This window comes from Ranitomeya variabilis, chromosome 4, assembly GCF_051348905.1.
Source record: "Ranitomeya variabilis isolate aRanVar5 chromosome 4, aRanVar5.hap1, whole genome shotgun sequence".
NCBI classification, from domain to species: domain Eukaryota; kingdom Metazoa; phylum Chordata; class Amphibia; order Anura; family Dendrobatidae; genus Ranitomeya; species Ranitomeya variabilis.
This window is the reverse complement of record NC_135235.1, coordinates 91,323,471-91,344,842: the sequence shown is the minus strand read 5'-3', so window position 1 is coordinate 91,344,842 and position 21,372 is coordinate 91,323,471. Positions and strand designations below refer to the sequence as shown.

At 43.8% G+C, this 21,372-nt stretch overlaps 1 protein-coding gene across 4 annotated transcripts in view; it reads left to right on the top strand.

Moving 5' to 3' along the window:
* The window catches only part of SGMS1 (sphingomyelin synthase 1), a 339,516-nt gene that overhangs the window by 46,841 nt on the left and 271,303 nt on the right, over positions 1-21,372 (top strand). The window contains exon 1 of one of the 4 annotated variants that reach the window (XM_077258887.1): positions 16,467-16,589. The exons of the other annotated variants lie outside the window; for them this stretch is intronic. The gene's annotated coding sequence lies outside the window, so the exon portion shown is untranslated. Of the gene's footprint in view, positions 1-16,466; positions 16,590-21,372 lie in introns of those variants that run through there. 4 annotated transcript variants of the gene reach the window in all.

Below are 21,372 nucleotides of genomic sequence, written 5' to 3'. Positions count from 1 at the left end.
AGTGTTGCAGGCCTCGTTCTGCTCCCCCATAGGCTTTCATCGAGAAAAGTGACTTACGGAACACACCGTTCCGGCGGCGTACAAAAGCCTTTACATGGTGTTGTAGGGATTGGAGCAGGCTGAAATCAGATGAAGATGCCGACCGGTGAGTATGGATCTACGTGCATTACACTTACATATGTGATCCCTAACAAAAGGATCGAAAAATAGAAAGTGGAGTGATGCTTTAAGAACACTTTCCCACCATTGGAGGAGCATCTAGTAATGTGGTGGGGGTTTCTTGTTCTGTGGTGTGAATCCTTAGCCTGAAATTGCCCATATTGGTTTATTCTTATGTGTGTGAATTAATCTGAATCTGATATTACACTACCACCTTGTGGACAAATTCTCATAAAATATTGCGGCGTTGTTCGGATGATCATTTTCCAGTAGGCAGCATCGTCTCTTAGTCACTGCAGCTAGTTGTTGGCTTCGGCCTCATAGGATACATGACATTTTCTTATTTACTTCCTGAGAATGAAGTGACAATGTAAAGGATAGGTGACAGATTACCGGAGAAGGGAATTTCCTGCAATGAATGAAGGCTTTCTGTGAAGGAGGCCCGCTGGTTCACGGATCGCCGTACTGTGCTTTTGGATCCCAGCTCTCTGGAGCTGTATTGTATTTCAGACTTGCACTTATCAGGGCCCGCTGAGACTTCATCTGAATCCCCTTGGGAACTCGTACTAGTTCTTACAGCCATTCTCCTCTGCTATTGAAAAGCTGCATTTTCAGACTGACACGTCTCTTATCGTCTGGATAAACTCTGACAAGAAAGGCTGGGGAAAAAATAATGAGAATATGTTGGATTTTGTATCTCCAGACGTCATCAGGCTGCACATTAATAAAAACGAGGCTGATTTCCATATATGTCATGGTTCCCAATGGCAAGGGAACGTAAAAAACACATAAGTAACGAACGAGCTCTCGGGTGATGGAAACTCGAGTTGACCGTGAGCTAAATCTACCACACAACTAACAGTAGCCAGGGAGCATACCTACGGCTTCCTATATGCCACGCGCCAGCCGGAGGACTAACTACGCCTGGTAGAGGAAGAAACAGACCTGGCTTACCTCTAGGGAAATACCCCAAAAGATGATAGCAGCCCCCCACATGTAATAACGGTGAATTAAGAGGAAAAGACATACACAGTATGAAAGTAGATTTAGCAAAGAGAGGTCCACTTACTAGATAGCAGAAGGATACAAAAGAGGACTTCACGGTCAACTGAAAACCCTTTCAAAAACCATCCTGAATTTACTTTAAGACTCCTGTGTCAACTCATGACACAGGAGTGGCAATTTCAGCCCGCAAGAGCTTCCAGCTACAGAGAATTACAAAAACTGCAAACTGGACAAAAGGTACAAAACAAAAGGACAAAGTCCACTTAGCTGATCAGCAGACTAGTAGCAGGAACATGCAACCGAAGGCTCTGGTTACAATGATGACCGGCAAGGAAATGACTGGAGAGCAAGGCTAAATAGGAAACTCCCAAACACTGATGGAAGCAGGTGAACAGAAGAAGCAAAGTGCAAACAAGTCACCAGTACCACCAGCAACCACCAGGGGAGCCCAAAAAGCGGATACACAACACATATATAAGAGTAGAGCACAATGCTGTGTGTTATGAGATTATCTGAATTGGACAATGTCACTGATTTATAGGTAGTATTTTTTAGAATAGTCATTAGTTAATCTGACTTATTTTCCTGTATTGCTCAGGCTGTTTTATATTTGGACCCTTAGTGATCTGCTGTCCTTAAATTGAAAAAGAAATATGCTAATCATCACTTTTCAGTGCTCCGCAGCATTCCCCTATCTTGAATGGGCTTGTAAGATTGTGCATCCTGAGCAACTGTTTCATGTGTTTAATGCTTTTACTACAGAGCTTCTAAAATACACTGCTCAAAAAAATAAAGGGAACACTTAAACAACAGAATATAACTCCAAGTAAATCAAACTTCTGTGAAATCAAACTGTCTACTTAGGAAGCAACAGTGTTTGACAATCAATGTCACATGCTGTTGTGCAAATGGAATAGACAACAGATGGAAATTATTGGCAATTATCAAGACACACTCAATAAAGGAGTGGTTCTGCAGGTGGGGATCACAGACCACATTTCAGTACCAAAGCTTTCTGGCTGATGTTTTGGTCACTTTTGAATGTTGGTTGTGCTTTCACACTCGTGGTAGCATGAGACGGACTGTACAACCCACACAAGTGGCTCAGGTAGTGCAGCTCATCCAGGATGGCACATCAATGCGTGCTGTGGCAAGAAGGTTTGCTGTGTCTGTCAGCGTAGTGTCCAGAGGCTGGAGACGCTACCAGGAGACAGGCCAGTATACCAGGAGACGTGGAGGGGGCTGTAGGAGGGCAACATCCCAGCAGCAGGATCGCTACCTCAGCCGCCTTTGTGCAAGGAGGAACAGGAGGAGCACTGCCAGAGCCCTGCAAAATGACATCCAGCAGGCCACAAATGTGCATATGTCTGTACAAATGGTTAGAAACCGACTCCTTGAGGATGGTCTGAGTGCCCGACGTCCGCAGATGGGGGCTCTGCTCACAGCCCAACACCGTGCAGGACGCTTGGCATTTGCCACAGAACACCAGGATTGGCAAATTCGCCACTGGCGCCCTGTGCTCTTCACAGATGAAAGCAGGTTCACACTGAGCACATGTGACAGATGTGACAGAGTCTGAAGACGCCATGGAGAGCGATCTGCCTGCAACATCCTTCAGCATGATCGGTTTGGCAGTGGGTCAGTAATGGTGTCAGGTGGCATTTCTTTGGAGGGCCTCAAAGCCCTCGATGTGCTTGCCAGAGGTAGCCTGACTGCTATTAGGTACCGAGATGAGATCCTCAGACCCCTTGTGAGACCATATGCTGGTGCGGTTTGCCCTGGGTTGCCCCTAATGCAGGACAATTCCAGACCTCTTGTAGCTGGAGTGTGTCAGCAGTTCCTGCAAGATGAAGGCATTGAAGCTATGGACTGGCCCGCCTGTTCCCCAGACCTGAATCCGATTGAACACATCTGGGACATCATGTCTCGCATCATCCACCAACGTCCCGTTGCACCACAGACTGTCCAGGAGTTGTCGGATGCTTTAGTCCAGGTCTGGGAGGAGATCCCTCAGGAGACTATCCGCCTCCTCATCAGCATGCCCAGGCGGTGTAGGGAGGTCATACTGGCACATGGAGGCCACAGGCATATGGAGGCCACACACACTACTGAGCATCATTTCCTTGTCTTGAGGCATTTCCACTGAAGTTGGATCAGCCTGTAGCTTCATTTTCCACTTTGATTTTGAGCATCATTCCAACTCCAGACCTCCGTGGGATATTAGTTGTGATTTACGTTGATAATTTTTAGGTTTTATTGTTCTCAACACATTCCACTATGTAATGAATAAAGATTTACAACTGGAATATTTCATTCGGTGATATCTAGGATGTGGGATTTTAGTGTTCCCTTTATTTTTTTGAGCAGTGTATGTTACTAATGAGTTACATATGTAGGGTACAGGAGAGATGTAATGCTCCAGAACAGGTTCTTGTATCTGTGCCATTTAAAATATGTGGACAGCTGGGTTAAATAAAAAATTCTTGTACTCAGGTCATTCTTGTACTTTGCGTTTTTTTATACTTGTTACCAGGTTGTCAAAAGTTTTCACAGGGTGACAGAACATTGAGCTATAAACTTTTTTAGGTGACTATCCTCTTAAAAAATGTCTTGGCTTTGCTGTGTAGACTTAAGCAGAGTCTTTTCAATATCCTTACAGGCAAGGGATTAAATGATGAATGATAGCCAAGTTGGGCTTATTAGTTTTGTGGATAGTCCAAGATTTTCTAAAATGGGCCAAAATAAATTCTACGTACCTGGCAGATCTCCCACCATGCCAGCTGCACCACTCTGGTATTCCCGCAATTTTTTTTATTTTTTTATTTTAGATTTCTTGCTGACTTTTTGACTAACCTTGTCTCAGGCAGTCACCCTTTGACAACCCCTTTCTTCGTAAGCCTGCTGTTTGTCCCCATTAAGAAAGATAAATTGAATATATTTTGTTGCAGAGCTATGCCGAGACCGTAGCATGTGGCTACTTAGCTGCCTGTGGACGCCTTCTCATAAGACCTAAGAATCCTCAGCTCCTCTTTCTTCCAGTAAAGTGAGTCCTTTTATAGAAGTGGAGGGGCGAGCGTTCAGGATTTCAGCAGACACGTTAATAATTCATCCTGAGTTATTACACTCTCCCGCTAGCCTGTTCTGTTTACAGTAGCCAACACTTTCACGTAGAGACGCTGGGTGCTGGCCAAGGTGCGCGGCAGGTTCTCCGCTCACCGTCTTTGTGTCCATTAGGGACCATGTAGAACTGGTGACTTATCTCACGACCTCTCTAGTGCAGACACCACTGTGTTTCATAGGCTTCCTTAGGACACGTAATGGGTAAATAGACTTTATAATTGGCAGCTTTTACTATTTACCAAGTGCTTGTCATAACCTGCCCATTAAGTATCTGATTTATTTAGGAGATATTTTACTGAGGACACAAATCAAAAACAATGTAATTCTTATAGAAGGCCCATTTTCTTAATCCTATTGCTTTCACCCAGGCAGACACACAGGGAAAGACTGCCTGGGATATACAGTACAGACCAAAAGTTTGGACACACCTTCTCATTTAAAGATTTTTTTATATTTTCATGACTATGAAAATTGTACATTCACACTGAAGGCATCAAAACTATGAATTAACACATGTGGAATTATATACTTAACAAAAAAGTGTGAAACAACTGAAATTATGTCTTATATTCTAGGTTCTTCAAAGTATCCACCTTTTGCTTTGATGACTGCTTTGCACACTCTTGGCATTGTCTTGATGAGCTTTAAGAGGTAGTCACCGGGAATGGTTTTCAATTCACAGGTGTGCCCTGTCAGGTTTAATAAGTGGGATTTCTTGCCTTATAAATGGGGTTGGGACCATCAGTTGTGTTGTGCAGAAGTCTGGTGGATACACAGCTGATAGTCCTACTGAATAGACTGTTAGAATTTGTATTATGGCAAGAAAAAAGCAGCTAAGTAAAGAAAAATGAGTGGCCATCATTACTTTTTGACGGGCATCCTGCTCTGCCCGTCACTGGCTACAATAGTAGCCTATGGGCGCAGGATGCATCGCTTACTGATTTTCCGACGTGCAGAAAAAAACGTTCCTCTGAACGTTTTCTCTGCCCTACGGACCGTTTTTTTTGTATGCAGGATCCAGTGAAAGACGGATGAAATGGATGGCCATCCGTCACAATCCGTCGCTAATACAAGTCTATGGGAAAATGCAGGATCCTGCATTCTCAAAAATCAACGGATTGTGACGGGAGCTGAAAGACAGAAGTGTGAAAGAGGCCTTAACAGGCATTGTCATACATCAAAGACTGAATGAATCTACTTGTTATATCCATGGGTCAACTACTTCGGATTTCTCATGATATGGACACACGCTGAACTTTTATATCCCATACTAGATGGTGGCCCGATTCTAACGCATCGGGTACTCTAGAATATGCATGCCCCCGTAGTATATTGCCCAGCAACGTAGTATATTGCCCAACCACGTAGTATATTGCCCAGCCACGTAGTATATAGTCCAGCCACGTAGTATATAGCCCAGCCATGTAGTATATTGCCCAGCCACGTAGTATATTGCCCAGCAACGTAGTATATTGCCCAGCGACATAGTATGTTGCCCAGCCACGTAGTATATAGTCCAGCCACGTAGTATATAGTCCAGCCATGTAGTATATTGCCCAGCCATGTAGTATATTGCCCAGCCATGTAGTATATTGCCCAGTGACATAGTATATTGCCCAGTGACGTAGTATATTGCCCAGTGACGTAGTATATTGCCCAGCGATGTAGTATATTGCCCAGCCACGTAGTATATTGCCCAGCCACGTAGTATATAGTCCAGCCATGTAGTATATAGCCCAGCCACGTAGTATATTGCCCAGCCATGTAGTATATTGCCCAGTGACGTAGTATATTGCCCAGTGATGTAGTATATTGTCCAGTGACATAGTATATTGCCCAGTGACGTAGTATATTGCCCAGTGACGTAGTATATTGCCCAGTGACGTAGTATATTGCCCAGTGACGTAGTATATTGCCCAGTGACGTAGTATATTGCCCAGTGACGTAGTATATTGCCCAGTGATGTAGTATATTGCCCAGCGACGTAGTATATTGCCCAGCGACGTAGTATATTGCCCAGCCACGTAGTATATTGCCCAGCCACGTAGTATATTGCCCAGCCACGTAGTATATAGTCCAGCCATGTAGTATATTGCCCAGCCATGTAGTATATTGCCCAGCCATGTAGTATATTGCCCAGCCATGTAGTATATTGCCCAGTGATGTAGTATATTGCCCAGTGACGTAGTATATTGCCCAGTGATGTAGTATATTGCCCAGCGACGTAGTATATTGCCCAGCGATGTAGTATATTGCCCAGCCACGTAGTATATAGTCCAGCCACGTAGTATATTGCCCAGCCATGTAGTATATTGCCCAGCGACGTAGTATATTGCCCAGCGACGTAGTATATTGCCCAGCGACGTAGTATATTGCCCAGCGACGTAGTATATTGCCCAGCGACGTAGTATATTGCCCAGTGACTTAGTATATTGCCCAGTGACGTAGTATATTGCCCAGTGACGTAGTATATTGCCCAGTGACGTAGTATACAGCACAGAGCCACGTAGTATACAGCACAGAGCCACGTAGTATATTGCCCAGTGACATAGTATATTGCACAGCGACGTAGTATATTGCCCAGCCACGTAGTATATTGCCTAGCTACGTAGTAGATTGCCCAGCCACGTATGTCACAGGTTAAAAAATAAAAAATAAACATTCTCACCTTCCGATCTGAGGGCCCCTTGTAGTTCTAACATACTCACCATACTTGTACTTCTGTCGCCTGTGCGCGGTGCAGGCGGCAGCTTCCGGTCCCAGGGTGTGATGACTTCGCGGTCACACGACCGTGACGTCATGGCAGGTCCTGCTCGTGCAGGTGCGCAGGGCCTGTGATGACGTCGCGGTCACATAACCGTGACGTCATGGCAGGTCCTTCTGCCATACGACCCTTGCTACCGGAACCTGCCGCTTGCGCAGAGCAGTTACCGGAGGGTGGCGAGGAGCAGGAAAGGCGGCGGAAGGTGAGTATATAATTATTTTTATTTTTTTATTATTATTTTTAACATTAGATCCTTTTACTATTGACGCTGCATAGGCAGCATCAATAGTAAAAACTTGGTCACACAGGGTTAATAGCGGCGGTAACGAAGTGAGTTACCCGCGGCATTACGCGGTCCGTTACCGCTGGCATTAACCCTGTGTGAGTCGTGACTGCAGGGAGTATGGAGCGGCCGCCCGGCACTGACTGCAGGGGAGTAGGGAGGGACTAATCGGACTGTGGCCGTCGCTGATTGGTCGCGGCAGCCATGACAGGCAGCTGGCGAGACCAATCAGCGAATGAATAACCGTGACGGAAGTTGCTGACAGAAGGACAGAAAGACGGAAGTACCCCTTAGACAATTATATATATAGATGGCGAGGGCATTATTTCATATATCTTACCTTATATCTAATAGTGCAGAGGTTCTTTACATTCAGGTATCTCATTATCCATCAATTCATTCAACCACATCAGTGAGGGGGGAATACAGGATAACCTTCATTGTCAGGGCTGGTGTAATGGTGCTTTGTGCATTACTTCTATTCCCTGCAGTGTCCTGTATAGGAGCTCGTGCTGAGCTTGTGGGTGACATGAGGGGTGTATGGAGTTACAGGTCTGTGCTCACTGCTGGCTTACAGTCCAGCACAAGGCATGATGGGAAATGTAGTAAGAAGAGAGCACGGGATTCTAAAGAGGAAGTGATTGCTATGACAACAGAGCTGGTGTCAGGACACAGGAAGCAAAGCAAAAGGGCATAAAGCGACATAAAACTTGTCAGAAAAGGGTATATGGGGATATTTAAGGACATTATCCTTAATAATTTATGGTAAAACTAGTAACTCAGTCAGGGTAGTGGATCTCGTTAAGGGATTTTAATTGTAGATGAATTATTCATTTGATAAAGTTGATTCCATGCAGGTTATCGCCACTAATAGTGATCATTGCCTTTGCTTTACGTTTTATCTTTCCCTGATGACCTAATGACTTTTTGCATAACTTCACAATTGGTATAGGCCCTGTCTTTTACTGAACGATGTACATGTTGGTTTTTACTATACAGTGCCTTGCGAAAGTATTCGGCCCCCTGGAACTTTTCAACCTTTTCCCACATATCATGCTTCAAACATAAAGATACCAAATGTAAATTTTTGGTGAAGACTCAACAACAAGTGGAACACAATTGTGAAGTTGAAAGAAATTTATTGGTTATTTTAAATTTTGTGTAAATTCAAAAACTGAAAAGTGGGGTGTGCAATATTATTCGGCCCCTTTAGCTTAATACTTTGTGGCGCCACCTTTTGCTGCGATTACAGCTGCAAGTCACTTGGGGTATGTCTCTATCAGTTTTGTACATCGAGAGACTGAAATTCTTGCCCATTCTTCCTTGGCAAACAGCTCGAGCTCAGTGAGGTTTAATGGAGATCGTTTGTGAACAGCAGTTTTCAGCTCTTTCCACAGATTCTCGATAGGATTGAGGTCTGGACTTTGACTTGGCCATTCTAACACCTGGATACATTTGTGTTTGAACCATTCCATTGTAGATTTTGCTTTATGTTTGGGATCATTGTCTTGTTGGAAGACAAATCTCCGTCCCAGTCTCAGGTCTTTTGCAGACTCCAACAGGTTTTCTTCAAGAATGGTCCTGTATTTCACTCCATCCATCTTCCCATCAATTTTACCTATCTTCCCTGACCCTGCTGAAGAAAAGCAGGCCCAAACCATGATGTTGCCACCACCATGTTTGACAGTGGGGATGGTGGTGTTCAGGGTGATGAGCTGTGTTGCCTTTACGCCAAAGATATTGTTTGGCATTGTTGCCAAAAAGTTCGATTTTGGTTTCATCTGACCAGAGCACCTTCTTCCACATGTTTGGTGTGTCTCCCAGGTGGCTTGTTGCAAACTTTAAACAACACTTTTTTTGGATATATTTGAGAAATGGCTTTCTTCTTGCCACTCTTCCATAAAGGCCAGATTTGTGCAGTGTACGACTGATTGTTGTCCTATGGACAGACTGTCCCACCTCAGCTGTAGATCTCTGCAGTTCATCCAGAGTGATCATGGGCCTCTTGGCTGCATCTCTGATCACAGTTTTCTCCTTGTTTGAGAAGAAAGTTTAGAGGGACGGCCGGGTCTGGGTAGATTTGCAGTGGTATGAAACTCCTTCCATTTCAATTTGATCACTTGCACAGTGCTCCTTGGGATGTTTAACCCCTTCCCGACCTTTGACGCCACGTAGGCGTCATGAAAGTCGGTGCCAATCCGACCTGTGACGCCTATGTGGCGTCATGGAATGATTGCGTCCCTGCAGATTGGGTGAAAAGGTTAACTCCAATTTCACCCGATCTGCAGGGACAGGGGGAGTGGTACTTCAGCCCCCCCCCGTGGCTACGATCGCTCTGATTGGCTGTTTCACTTTCAACAGCCAATCAGAGCGATTTATAATATTTCACCTATGAAAATGGTGAAATATTACAATCCAGCCATGGCCGATACTGCAATATCATCGGCCATGGCTGGAAAACCTAATCTGCCGCCACCGATTGCCTCCCCAGTCCTCCTTTCTGCCCCGTACTGTGGTCCGCTCCCCTCCGTCCTCCTGTCCGCTCCCCTGTCCTCCTGTCCGCTCCCCCCGTGCTTCGATCCACCCCCCCCGTGCTCCGATCCCCCCGTGCTCCGATCTCCCCCCCCTCATACTTACCGAGCCTCGCGGTGTCCGTCCATCTTCTTCATGGGCGCCTTCCATCTTCCGGCCGGCAGATTCGTTCCAGGTACATTTTGATCACTGTGATAAAACCTATCACAGTGATCAAATTTAAAAAAAATTGTAAATGTACCCCCCCTTTATCACCCCCATAGGTAGGGACAATAATAAAAATAAAGAAAATATATATATTTTTTTCTTCCCCCACTAAGGTTAGGGTTAGGGCTAGGGTTAGGGTTAGAATTAGGGTTAGAACTAGAGTTAGGGTTAGATTAGACTATGTGCACACATGGTGCGGATTTGGCTGTGGATCCGCAGCGGATTGGCCTCTGCGGATTCGTAGCAGTTTTCCATCAGGTTTACAGTACCATGTAAACCTACTGAAAACCAAATCCGCTGTGCCCATGGTGCGGAAAATACCGCGCGGAAACGCTGTGTTGTATTTTCCGCAGCATGTCAATTCTTTGTGCGGATTCCGTTTTACACCTGCTCCTCAATAGGAATCCGCAGGTGATATCTGCACAAAAAACACTGGAAATCCGCGGTAAATGCGCAGGTAAAACGCAGTGCCTTTTACCTGCGGATTTTTAAAAAATGGTGCTGAAAAATCTCACACGAATCCGCAATGTGGGCACATAGCCTTAGGGTTAGGGTTGGAATTAGGGCTAGGGTTGGAAATAGGGTTAAGATTAGGCTTGTGGTTAGGGTTAGGGGTTTGTTGGGGTTAGGGTTGTGGTTAGGGTTGGGATTAGGGTTGGGATTGGGGTTAGGGGTGTGTTGGGTTAGGGTTGTGGTTAGGGGTGTGTTGGGATTAGGGTTATATCTAGAGTTGGGATTAGGGTTTGGGGTGTGTTGGGGTTAGTGTTGGAGTTAGAATTGAGGGGTTTCCACTGTTTAGGCACATCAGGGGTCTTCAAACGCAACATGGCGCCACCATTGATTCCAGCCAATCTTGCGTTCAAAAAGTCAAATGGTGCTCCCTCCCTTCCGAGCCCCGCCGTGCGCCCAAACAGTGGTGTACCCCCACATATGGGGTACCAGCATACTCAGGACAAACTGGGCAACAATTATTGGGGTCCAATTTCTCCTGTTACTCTTGCGAAAATAAAAAATTGCTTGCTAAAACATAATTTTTGAGGAATGAAAAATTATTTTTTATTTTCACGGCTCTGCGTTGTAAACTTCTATGAAGCACTTGGGGGTTCTAAGTGCTCACTACACACCTAGATAAGTTCCTTGGGGGGGGTCTAGTTTCCAAAATGGGGTCACTTGTGGTGGGTTTCTACTGTTTAGGCACATCAGGGGCTCTGCAAATGGAATGTGACACCTGCAGACCACTCCATCAAAGTCTGCATTTCAAAACGTCACTACTTCCCTTCCGAGCCCCGACTTGTGCCCAAACAGTGGTTTACCCCCACATATGGGGTATCACTGTGCTCAGGACAAACTGGGCAACAACTATTGGGGTCCAATTTCTCCTGTTACTCTTGTGAAAATAAAAAATTGCTTGCTAAAACATCATTTTTGAGGAAAGAAAAATGATTTTTTATTTTCACGGCTCTGCGTTGTAAACTTCTGTGAAGCACTTGGGGGTTCAAAGTGCTCACCACATATCTAGATAAGTTCCTTGGGGTCTAGTTTCAAAAATGGGGTCACTTGTGGGGGGTTTCTACTGTTTAGGCACATCAGGGGCTCTGCAAACGTAACATGATGCCCGCATACCATTCCATCAAAGTCTGCATTCCAAAACGTCACTACTTCCCTTCCGAACTCCGGCATATGGGGTATCAGCGTACTCAGGAGAAACTGGACAACAACTCTTGGGGTCAAATTTCTCCTGTTACCCTTTGGAAAATTAAAAAATTCTGGGCTAAAAAAATATTTTTGAGGAAAGAAAACACATTTATTATTTTCACGGCTCTGCGGTATAAACTTCTGCGAAGCACTTGGGGGTTCAAAGTGCTCACCACACATCTAGATAAGTTCCCTTGGGGTTCTAGTTTCCAAAATGGGGTCACTTGTGGGGAGTTTCTACTGTTTAGGCACATCAGGGGCTCTGCAAACGCAACGTGACGCCTGCAGAGCATTCCATCAACGTCTGCATTTCAAAACGTCACTACTTCCCTTCCGAACCCCGACGTGTGCCCAAACAGTGGTTTACCCCCACAAATGGGGTATCAGCGTACTCAGGAGAAACTGGACAACAACTTTTGGGGTCCAATTTCTCCTGTTACCCTTGGGAAAATAAAAAATTGTGGGCTAAAAAATTATTTTTGAGAAAAGAAAAATTATTTTTTATTTTCATGGCTCTGCGTTATAAACTTCTGTGTAGCACTTGGAGGTTCAAAGTGCTCACCACACATCTAGATTAGTTCCTTGGGAGGTCTAGTTTCCAAAATGGGGTCACTTGTGGGGGAGCTCCAATGTTTAAGCACACAGGGGCTCTCCAAACGCGACATGGTGTCCGCTAATGATTGGAGCTAATTTTCCATTCAAAAAGCCAAATGGCGTGCCTTCCCTTCCGAGCCCTGCCGTGCGCCCAAACAGTGGTTTACCCCCACACATGGGGTATCATCGTACTCAGGACAAACTGGACAACAACATTTGGGGTCCAATTTCTCCTGTTACCCTTGGGAAAATAAAAAATTCCGTGCTAAAAATCATTTTTGAGGAAAGAAAAATTATTTTTTATTTTCACGGCTCTGCGTTATAAACTTCTGAGAAGCACCTGGGGGTTTAAAGTGCTCACTATGCATCTAGATAAGTTCCTTGGGGGGTCTAGTTTCCAAAATGGGGTCACTTGTAGGGGAGCTCGAATGTTTAGGCACACAGGGGCTCTCCAAACGCGACATGGTGTCCGCTAACGATTGGAGCTAATTTTTCATTCAAAAAGTCAAATGGTGCGCCTTCCCTTCCGAGCCTTGCCGTGCACCCAAACAGTGGTTTACCCCCACATATGAGGTATCTGCGTACCCAGGAGAAATTGCCCAACAAATTTTAGGATCCATTTTATCCTGTTGCCCATGTGAAAATGAAAAAATTGAGGTAAAAGAAATTTTGTGTGAAAAAAAGTACTTTTTCATTTTTACGTATCAATTTGTGAAGCACCCGAGAGTTTAAAGTGCTCACTATGCTTCTAGATAAGTTCCTTGGGGGGTCTAGTTTCCAAAATGGGGTCACTTGTGGGGGAGCGCCAATGTTTAGGCACACAGGGGCTTTCCAAACGCGACATGGTGTCCGCTAACAATGGAGATAATTTTTCATTCAAAAAGTCAAATGGCGCTCCTTCCCTTCCGAGCCCTGCCGTGCGCCCAAACAGTGGTTTACCCCCACATATGAGGTATTAGCGTACTCAGTACAAATTGGACAACAACGTTCGTGGTCCAGTTTCTCCTTTTACCCTTGGGAAAATAAAAAAATTGTTGCTAAAAGATCATTTTTGTGACTAAAAAGTTAAATGTTCATTTTTTCTTTCCATGTTGCTTCTGCTGCTGTGAAACACCTGAAGGGTTAATAAACTTCTTGAATGTGGTTTTGAGCACCCTGAGGGGTGCAGTTTTTAGAATGGTGTCACTTTTGGGTATTTTCAGCCATATAGAACCCTCAAACTGACTTCAAATGTGAGGTGGTCCCTAAAAAAAATGGTTTTGTAAATTTTGTTGTAAAAATGGGAAATCACTGGTCAATTTTTAACCCTTGTTTCCAAAATTGTGCTGATGTAAAGTAGACATGTGGGAAATGTTATTTATTAACTATTTTGTGTCACATAGCTCTCTGGTTTAACGGAATAAAAATTCAAAATGTGAAAATTGCGAAATTTTCAAATTTTTTGCAAAATTTCCGTTTTTTTTCACAAATAAACTCAGAAATTATCGACCTAAATTTACTACTAACATGAAGCCCAATATGTCACGAAAAAACAGTCTCAGAACCGCTAGGATCCGTTGAAGTGTTCCTGAGTTATTACCTCATAAAGGGACACTGGTCAGAATTGCAAAAACCGGCCAGGTCATTAAGGTCAAAATAGGCTGGGTCATGAAGGGGTTAAAGTTTTGGAAATCATTTTGTATCCAAATCTCGCTTAAAGGGAACCTGTCACCTGAATTTGGCGGGACCAGTTTTGGGTCATATGGGCGGGGTTTTCGGGTGTTTGATTCACCCTTTCCTTACCCGCTGGCTGCATGCTGGCCGCAATATTGAATTGAAGTTCATTCTCTGTCCTCCAGAGTACACGCCTGTGTAAGGCAAGATTGCCTTGCGCTGGCGTGTACTCCGGAGGACAGAGAATGAACTTCAATTCAATATTGCGGCCAGCATGCAGCCAGCGGGTAAGGAAAGGGTGAATCAAACACTCAAAAACCCCGCCCATATGACCCAAAACTGGTCCCACCAAATTCAGGTGACAGGTTCCCTTTAAGGCCATGTTCACACTTCAGTTTTTACCGCGGATCCGCGGTGATTTTGATGCTGCGGGTCCGCAGCAGTTTCCATTGCGTGTATATTAACATGTAAACCCTATGGAAACCGCAAACCGCTGTGCACATGCTGCGGGAAAAACCGCGTAGACACGCAGCGGTTTACAACCCGCAGCATGTCACTTCTTTGTGCAGAATCGCTGTGATTCTGCACACAGGTGACCGGTCACGTGAGCAGTCACGGACCAATCACAAGACCGTGACGTCATCGAAGGTCCTTCACCCTCTGCAATTCTTAGGAACGGAGGCAGACGCTTGCAGCAGTGACAGCCAGGCTTCTCGGAGGGTTGAGTATATACATATTTTTTATTTTTATTCTTTATTTTTCACATGAATATGGATCCCAGGGTCTGAAGGAGAGTCTCCTCTCCTCCAGACCCTGGGAACCACACGCCGTATAAGATGACTGGGCGTATAAGATGACCCCCGTCTTATATGGCGGGTATATCCCAAACTCCATATTTTATATGGAAAAGTTGGGGGTCGCCTTATACACCCAGTCGTCTTATACACCAGAAAATACGGTACAAGGAAATGGGGGGGGACACAATAGGTGAAAAGTGCTTGTTATTTCAGGTCTGGCAATTATAAAACACAGGGATTTTCATACAAAGCTGCATGATCCGGTCATCAGCCCGTGTGTTTAAGTGCAATAGTCAAGTATCAAGTGCAGTTATCATGTGCATGGAGGGTGTGGAGACAGATGAATAGTAGGGTGCAGATTCAGAGTAATATTTGGAAGGAGGGAACAGGGCAAAGTTAGTTTACTGAGTAGTTGATGTGGTAGGTTTGTTTGAAGAGATGGGTTTTTAAAGCGCGCTTGAATAGGTCGGGGCTAGGTATCAGTCTGATCGTCTGGGGAAGTGCATTCCAGAGAGCTGGCGCAGCACGAGAGAAGTCTTGGAGACGGAGGTGTGAGGTTCGGATTACAGGGGATGTTAGTCTTAGGTCGTTTGTAGAACGGAGGGCACATGTAGGACGATATACAGAGATGAGAGAGGAGAACTTTTCAACCTTTTCCCACATATCATGCTTCAAACATAAAGATACCAAATATAAATTGATGATATTTATCATCATGAGGCATTTAGGACAACATTGGATCATTCAGAGATCCACAGTGGACTTCTGGAGTGAGTTTGCTGCATTGAAAGTAAAGGGGCCGAATAATATTGCACGCCCCACTTTTCAGGTTTTGAATTTCCACAAAAATGTTAAATAATCAATAAATTTCATTCAAATTCACAATTGTGTTCCACTTGTTGATTCTTCACCAAAAATTTACATTTGGTATCTTTATGCTTGAAGCATGATATGTGGGAAAAGGTTGAAAAGTTCCAGGGGGCCGAATACTTTCGCAAGGCACTGTATATCTAGCATTATATTCCTGCAAAAAGGAGGAGAGAATGAACAGTCATGTATTGTCTGTCCACGATGGTCTAAACTGGGCAGTATAGACTTGCACTGTGAGTACATTTCATTACTAACCCAGTCTAATGCAATAGTTTTCAGGGTTTCTAATAATTTGTTATATGATACTAGTTATATAGTGCTCTACAGATTTTTTTTCTTTTCTGCTTGCATAGATTTTGTAAAAAACCTACAAGTTAAGAAGGTTTTAATTTCTTGTGATGACCTGTAGGTGTCACTGTTGCTACTAGTCTTTAAATCTGATATAAAATTAAGCAGAGGAGCATGCTGGGATACCGCTGTGAATATAATAATAATCGTAGCTTTCTCTTGGATTTTACATAAAGTGATAGAAGAATAAAAGGGATGTGGCCATTTAATGTACATATTAATATAATAAAGTCAGATTTATTTTCTCACCCATAACTCATACTTGACACAATTTCAATAAGTCAGCTGTTTGTCAAGCTGTATTTCACAGAAATGCAATATGACTGTAAAGTGTAAACACAGCCTTATCGCGGTATATACTTGACCTACAAAGACCTGACACGTATAAGCAGGTCAGGTGCGCACACAACATTGGAGAAACAAGCGAGGATGGCAGCAAACACAGTGTGAGGAGTGAAAAAAGGGCAGGATTGTGAAAGAATCAGATAAAGGCAGACGAGGACTATGCCAGAGACCGAGATCGTGGTAGCGACCATGGGAGAGAACGTAGTAAGGATCACAGGTACATCTACATTTATTATACTGCAGGCTGAGTAACAGGAGCCGGATTTGCTGGGTCTTTTCAGACTTTATAAAAAGCAGTAAATTACGGTATATGGTTCCTATTATCTGCTACTGGTAAGACTACGTGCTGCAGATAAGCCCCATTATAATATGTATGAACGTGTTTGCAGTAGCGGGAGTCTACATACTTAATTCTGCGCAATATTAATTGAATATAACAATATCAGTAATGAAAGGGGTTGTCCACTTTTCAGACAATCCCTATGTTTCCCCCAAGTAAAAAAAGACCCACTTATATTTATCGCCGGAGCCGTTCCAGCAGTGTCGGCGCTGGCTCTTCTAGGGATTGCCTGGCATTGTCATGTGATCCCTGCAGCCAATCAGCGCTGGCTTCACTCTCCTCTCCTAGCCTACGGACTTAAATGACATCCGGAGGAAGTAAGAGCTGCAGCTGCTCTATAATTTCCTCCAGATGTCTTGATTTGTCTGAAGGAGGGGAGAGTAAAGCCAGCACTGATTGTCCACAGTGATCTCCTGACATAACAATGTCACACAATCCTTGGGAGAGCCAGTGCTGGCATCGGAGATGAATATTAGTGTTATTATTTTACTGGGAGGAAACCTAAGGATTCAGAAGTGGTTGTCCGAGTAGTAGACAAGCCCTTTAATAACATATTAATAATATAATCGTGTTGAGCAGGATTAAGTTTTGGTTTGGCCCTCAACAGCAGTACAACCACTAGATTTTTGCGATACAGTTTAACATTCTTAAATAGATTTGAGCCCTGGTGCACTTACTTTACTATGTCAGAATGACTTTAAAAATCCTAGTAATAAATTGCTGAATTTATTAGGATTTTTACAGTCCAGCTATAGAATGAAATGTCCCGAGTCCATGTGTATTCAGTCTCTGTCCCCCAGCCTGATTGATAGCTGCAGCTTGTGCTGAGCAGTGCGAGATCTCAGCAACAATCAATCTGCAATTCTTTTTGCCAGTATTGTAGAAAAATAAAATCCAGCATCATTTTACACATGCAGCACACTGCACTCTCAGGTGCGGCATCAAGGGCATTCTCATAATACCCTGCAGCAATCCGATCACATGGTGTAGCACAGCCAATCAGGCAGGCTATGACAGACAGAATAAAACATACTGTAGGTGCCGACCAAGGAACGCCATTTTATGCCTGTAGTTTGTAGGGTTAGGAGGTCAGATCACACAGGATAGGGATACAAAAAGGCCTAGTTGGATGATAGTGTACTACGTCAGTGCTGATTAAAGATGGATTAATTTATTCTAGTCTAATTGGAGTGTGGTCTGATTTTTTTCACGGACACACAGACTTGAATGGGTGATTCTCGGAAGCAAATCGTGCATGCTGTTTTTTTTCTCCTTGGATAGTCGCCTAGCATAACATGGGTACGACTGCTATCTGTCAAAACCACCGATAGCATTTGTCTGCTTTATGCGGTCGTCTGCCTGTGCCCTTAGGATTAGCCCCTTTCCGACATCGGGCGTAATAGTACGCCGATGTCGGACTCCCTCCCTTTGATGTGGGCTCCGTCGGTGGAGAACAATTCTGCTACATACAGACGATTTGATCATTGCTTGTATGTAGCAGAGCCGATCGGGTTATGGCAGCTTCTAGACTCCCTTGGAGACTATTGAAGCATGCCAAAAGTTAAAAAAAAAATGTTTTTAAAACTATATAAAAAATATATAAAAGTTCAAATCACCTCTCTTTCGCCCCATTCAAAATAAAACAATAAAAAAAAAATCAAACATTTACATATTTGGTATCACCGCTTTCAGAACTGCCCGATCTATCAATATAAAAAAAAAGATGACTCTGATTGCTAAATGGTGTAACGAGAAAAAACGGGCTATCAAAAGATCATATCTGCACCAAAATGGTATCATGAAAAACGTCAGTTCGGCACTCAAAAAATCAGCCCTCAACCAACCCCAGATCATGAAAAATGGAGACACTACGGGTATCGGAAAATGGCATCATTTATTTATTTAAAAATTTTTTTTTAACAAACTTTGGAATTTTTTTCACCACTTAAATAATAAAGAACCTAGACATGTTTGGCATCTAAGAACTCTTTATGACCTTGGAGAAGCATAAGAATTTAGTGAACATAGTAAAAAATCCAAACAAAAAACAATTGTGGAATTCCACTTTTTTTTGCAATTTTGCCTCACTTGGAATTTTTTTCCCATTTTCCAGTATATGATATGTTAAAAACCAATGCTGTCGTTCAAAAGTACAACTCGTCCCGCAAATAATCAAGCCCTCACATGGCCATATTGACCTAAAAAGAGTTATGGCTCTGGGAAGAAGGGGAGCAAAAAAACGAAAATGCAAAAATGAAAATAGCTCCAGGGGTTAAAGGGTTAACAGATAATTTTAAATTAAGAGTCTGGTGTTTTCAATCAGTGGGATGACAATCCAGTACGAATGGGCGACTGGTTTAATAGATTCCTGTTCTTTAAATAAAAATGTTATCGTGGCATGATCAAAGGAGGTTTCTGAGGACCTCGTAAAACAAGTTGTGAATGCTCATCATGATGGAAATGGTTACAAAACCAGCTCTAAAGAGTTTGGATTCCACCAATTCAAAGTTAGATTGTGTACAAATTTAAGACCATTAATACACTTTTCAGGAGTGGTCGATAAACAAAAATCACTCCAAGAGCAAAGCATATTATAGCCTGAGGTTACAAAGCTACCCAAGGTAACTTCTTAGCAACTAAAGGCCTCTCTCACATTAGCCATCAGGAGGACACTGAACAGTAATGATGCGCATGGCAGGATTGCAAGGAGACATCCACTGCTTTTTATTAAAAGATATAAAAAAATTGCTGACCATCTGCAATTCGCTAAAGATCCCCTGGGCATTGGAATAATGTAGGCGGATGATACCAAAAGAGAGCTTTTTAGTTTAACTGAGAACTGGTTTGGAGACAAAAACAGTGAACTGCAGGATAAAATCCTCATACCATCTGGGAAACACGATGGTGTTACTATGATGGTTTGGGCCCGCTTTGCTGCATCTGGGCCAGGACAGCTTGCCATCAGTGATGGAACAATGAATTCTGAATTTTATCTCTAAATTCTAAAGGAAAATGTCAGGACATCTGTCTGTGAGCTGAATCTCAGGACAACGTGGGTCATTCAAGCCATTCTGCAAAAGAATGTTTAAAAAAGGAGAAAAAAGTTAAAGCTTAAGAGTGTCAAATTTCTCATGTTAATCCTGTAGAAATGTTGTGTAAGGACCTGAGTACGGTACATAGAAGAAAATCCACCAACATTACAAGCGAAAAGCCGTTTTTAGGGAGGAATGAGTTAAAATTCCCCTAAACTGATATGCAGGACTAATCAGCAATTACTGAAAATGTATAGATGCCGTTATTGCTGCACAAGCAAACTGCAGACTAGCTTTTTTAGGTCTGTGTCAGTAATGAGGTCCTCCTGGGTCTCCTGCCATAGCATTCATTCAAATATCGACGGATAGCTCCATTCTGATATTGATGCACCCTGAGCCTGCAGGAAAGGTTGAATCTATATATATAATTGGCTAAGGGGTACTTCCGTCTTTCTGTCTGTCCTTCTGTCGGCAACTTCCGTCACGGTTATTCATTTGCTGATTGGTCTCGCCAGCTGCCTGTCATGGCTGCCACGACCAATCAGCGATGGCCACAGTCCGATTAGTCCCTCCCTTCTCTCCTGCAGTCAGTGCCGGGCGGCCGCTCCATACTCCCTGCAGTCACGGCTCACACAGGGTTAATGCCAGCGGTAACGGACCGCGTAATGCCGCGGGTAACTCACTCCTTTACCGCCGCTATTAACCCTGTGTGACCACGTTTTTACTATGTGTGCGTATTTTGAGGTCTGTGTCAGTTCAATAAAAAACTTTTTTACATCATTATTCATATAGAGGTGTTCCTATCTATATGGGCATGATCTTTTTCTCTCTCTTTTCCTGTGCTAATTTACAAGCCCACAGTGAACCCTCTGTTTTCTGTTTTTTGCGGTGCCCTCCATTCATCCATTTATTCTCACGTTTTTACTATTGACGCTGCCTATGCAGGGTCAATAGTAAAAGGATCTAATGTTAAAAATGATTAAAAAATAAAAAATAATTATATACTCACATTCCGCCGCCTTTCCTGCTCCTCGCCACCCTCCGGTAACCGCTCTGTGCAAGCGGCAGGTTCCGGTAGCAAGAATCGTATGGCAGAAGGACCTTCCATGACGTCACGGTCATGTGACCGCGACGTCATCACAGGCCCTGCACGAGCAGGACCTGCCATGACGTCATGGTCATGTGACCGCGACGTCATCACACCCTGGGACCGGAAGCTGCCGCCTGTACCGCGCACAGGCGACAGAATTACAAGTATGGTGAGTATGTTAGAACTACAAGGGGCCCTCGGATCGGAAGGTGAGTATATTTATTTTTTATTTTTTAACCTGTGACATACATGGCTGGGCAATCTACTACGTAGCTAGGCAATATACTACGTCGCTGTGCAATATACTACGTCACTGGGCAATATACTACGTGGCTCTGTGCTGTATACTACGTCGCTGTGCAATATACTACGTCACTGTGCAATATACTACGTCACTGTGCAATATACTACGTCACTGGGCAATATACTACGTCACTGGGCAATATACTACGTAGCTGGGCTATATACTACGTGGCTGGGCAATATACTATGTCACTGGGCAATATACTACGTGGCTCTGTGCTGTATACTACGTCAC